Below are 4062 nucleotides of genomic sequence, written 5' to 3'. Positions count from 1 at the left end.
TCTCATGTTCTTTTTGTTGATTACTATGGACATATTCGTGCTCGCTTTATTGGTCCTCAAAAGGACAATGTTGATTGGACTATTTGGGTTCCCAAACCCCTTGTTACTAACATGCTAGGACCCATTGAAAAATGGGTACCTAAATCCAAGACTTGATTCCTTGTAGGACTATGCTTCCGGTGGCGCTAAATGGGTGGTTGATAGTGGAGCCACAAGTCATATGACCGGAAGCAAGGATATTGTTGTCGACCTCGTGCCTTCTCTCTCTACCGTTTCATATGGCGACAACACGTGCTCTAAGGTATTGGGTCTTGGCAAGGTGGTGGTAACACCCGACATCTCACTTGTGAATGTCCTCCTTGTCGAGACCCTTGGTTACAACTTACTCTCCGTTCATCAAATTGCTCGTATGGGATTATGCACATTCTTTGATGAACATATGGTGGTCCTCTTGTGGAGAAAGACACTCAATGTAGCTTTTGTTGGATATGTAGAGAACGGTTTATATGTTGTCGATTTCTCCGGAAAGACAACATCTTCCGCTCTTTGCTTATTCGCCAAAGGTGACAAGGGTTGGTTATGGCATCGCCGACTAGCCCATGTCAACATGAGGACTTTGCAAAGTCTCCACAAGGGTGGCCACATTCTTGGACTAAAAGAAGATGTCTCTTTTTGCAAGGATCGTGTTTGTAGGGCTTGCGTACAAGGAAAAATGCATGGAGCTCCTCACAATGCCAAGACCATCATCTCTACCACAAGATGCTTGGAGCTCCTACATGTTGATCTCTTTGGTCCACCGTCTCATGAAAGTCTTGGAGGAAAGAAGTATTGCCTCGTCATCGTTGATGACTATTCACGCTATTGTTGGGTATTCTTCTTCAAGTACAAGAGTGAGACTCAACGGACCATGATGGAGTTTGCCAACCAAGTTAAACACAAGTACGACAACAAGATTCTCGCAATAAGGAGCAACAATGGAACGGAGTTCAAGAACTACACGTTGGATGACTTTCTCGGCGAGGAAGGAATTGAACACCAATACTCCACGCCATATACTCCCCAACAAAATGGGGTCGCCGAAAGGAAGAATCGAACCTTGATCGAAGCCGCTCGAACCATGATGATGAAATACAAGTCCAACTACAATTTTTGGGCGGAAGCTATCTCTACCGCTTGCCATGCTACTAATCGCCTCTACCTTCGCAAAGGTCTTGAGAAGACACCATATGAGATCCTCAACGGCAACAAGCCTAATGTGTCATACTTCAAGGTCTTTGGATGCAAATGCTACATACTTGTCAAGGACACGCGCCTATCCAAGTTTGATTCAAGAGCTCAAGAAGGAATTTTCGTTGGCTATGCTACGGATTCTCACGGCTATAGAGTCTTCAACAAGTCAAGTGGACGTGTTGTAGAATCTTGTGATGTGACTTTCGATGAAGATGATAGATCTTTGGAGGAGCGAAGTGCTTCTTGTGAGAAAGGAGATGCAATTCCCCGGATACCATAGGAAGGATGGGTGTGGGCATACGCCTACCTCAAACGCTACCTTCTATGAGTACCGGGGAAGGACCAAGTTCCACCCAAGTGGAGCCATCTACACCACAAGGCCAAGCTTCTTTCGTTGATCTAACAAATGCAAGTCAACCTCTACAACAACCTCAAGTTCAACCTCAACCTCAAGATCAACCTTGACATCTACAACAACAATCAAGTCCAAGTTCACCTCAACAAGATCAAGAACAACATACACCGCAAGCTCGTCTACCTCAACACCCAACATCAAGTGACCAAGGTCAAGCTTCAAGTTCTTCTCCGAGTGGTTCGGGGAGAGTCTTCATCGACAATAATACTTCCTATACCCCCGAGCCATCCGGATCTCATGACAATGTTGCCTCTTTCAATGACAATGGAGGTCAAGGCGAGGACCTAAACCGTGATGAAGGCCAAGAGGACTCACAAGGACCATCTCCTCAAGCCGAAACTCGCCGTGAAGATTCTACTCCAAGACACTTGCGTCTCAAGTCTCATTCCTTGCAAAACATCATTGGTGATCTAAAGAGAAATGTCACCACTCGGAGGCAACTTGCAAACTTTTGTGCGCACCATGCCTTTGTCTCTAGGGTGGAACCACTCAAAGTTGATGACGCTCTCAACGATCCCGATTGGTTGAATGCAATGCAAGAGGAACTCAACAACTTCAAGAGGAATGATGTATGGACTCTCATGAAGCGACCCGATCATTGCCGCAATGTTATCGGCACCAAGTGGATCTTCAAGAACAAGCAAGATGAAAGTGGCACGGTCATCCGCAACAAATCAAGATTGGTGGCACAAGGCTATTCTCAAGTCGAAGGCGTGGACTTTGGTGAAACCTTTGCACCCGTTGCAAGGCTCGAGTCCATCCGTATCCTTTTGGCCTTTGCCTCACATCATGGCTTTAAGTTGCAACAAATGGATGCTAAGAGTGCTTTTCTTAATGGTCCTCTACATGAGGAAGTATATGTGAAGCAACCCCCGGGGTTCGAGGACCCCCATTTTCCGGACCATGTCTTCAAGCTCAAAAAGGCCCTATATGGTCTCAAACAAGCTCCTAGAGCTTGGTATGAGCATCTCAAGGAGTTGCTTGAAGACCGTGGTTTCCAAGTTGGGAAAATCGATCCCACTCTTTTTACTAAGAAAGTCAATGGGGAGCTTTTCGTATGCCAACTCTATGTAGATGACATCATATTTGGCTCTACTAACACAAAATTCAACGATGAGTTTGCTGTGTTGATGACAAATAGGTTTGAGATGTCAATGATGGGTGAACTCAAGTACTTTCTTGGGTTCGAGATCAAGCAAATGTGACAAGGCACCTTCATCAATCAAGCAAAGTACATCCAAGACATGCTCAAGCGCTTTGATATGAAGGACGCCAAGGGGATCGGAACTCCGATGCAACTCAAGTGTCAACTCACTCTTGACGAGGGCGGCAAGGCGGTGGATACCAAGCTCTACCGTTCGATGATAGGTTCGCTTCTCTACCTTTGTGCCTCTCGCCCGGATATAATGTTGAGTGTTAGTATGTGTGCACGGTTTCAAGCAAGTCCGAAGGAAAGCCACCTTGTGGCGGTCAAGAGGATCTTTCGATATTTAGTTGATACCCCACACTTCGGACTATGGTACCCAAGGGACACGGACTTCGCCTTGGTTGGTTTCACCGACTCCGATTGGGCGGGCGACAAGATTGATAGGAAGTCTACCTCCGGAGCATGTCACTTTCTTGGAAGATCTTTGGTGTGTTGGTCCTCGAAGAAGCAAAATTGTGTCTCCGTCTCCACCGCGGAAGCCGAGTATATTGCCGCGGAGAGTAGTTGTGCTCAAATCTTATGGATGAGGCAAACCTTGCGTGATTATGGACTCGAGTATAGCAAGGTGCCTCTTTTGTGCGATAATGAGAGCGCAATCAAGATCGCCTACAATCCGGTTCTTCATGGCAAGACGAAGCACATTGAGATACGGAACCACTTCATCCGGGACCACATTGCTCGCGGAGATATTGTACTATCCTATATTGGCACCAAGGAGCAATTGGCGGACATCTTCACGAAGCCCTTGGATGAGAAGCGCTTTATTGAGTTGAGGCATGAGCTAAATATCATTGATCCGTCGAACTTTGCTTGACCGTCGTGCGCACATACCAATCTTACCGTCATATCTAGATGAAAGGCACGCATGGACATAGGGGGAGTGCGGTTTAAATCCATTGAGCTACCACTCCCCCCATAATGCATAAAGAAATCCAAAACATTTGCTATTTGTCAATTAAGTGACTTATGAGCTTCATGTTGAGTTGTAGTCCGTGAGTCCTAGATACATCTATGCGACCTCACAACTACTATACTCTTACAAGGTGGCTTCGGCCACCAACACCCCCTCTTTGCGGGTTTTTCGGTTCTTCGTGACCTTGTTTTGTCTTTCTTCTTCTTGTTTTTGAGAACCTCCATCAAGCTTGTTTTCTCGTGATTTTTGCAAGCTTGGTTGTATGTTCTTTTTCTCCATCTCTCTAGTTTCGTTACC

Source organism: Lolium perenne, chromosome 6 (genome assembly GCF_019359855.2).
Source record: "Lolium perenne isolate Kyuss_39 chromosome 6, Kyuss_2.0, whole genome shotgun sequence".
NCBI lineage: Eukaryota > Viridiplantae > Streptophyta > Magnoliopsida > Poales > Poaceae > Lolium > Lolium perenne.
Note: the sequence above shows the minus strand (reverse complement) of the source record.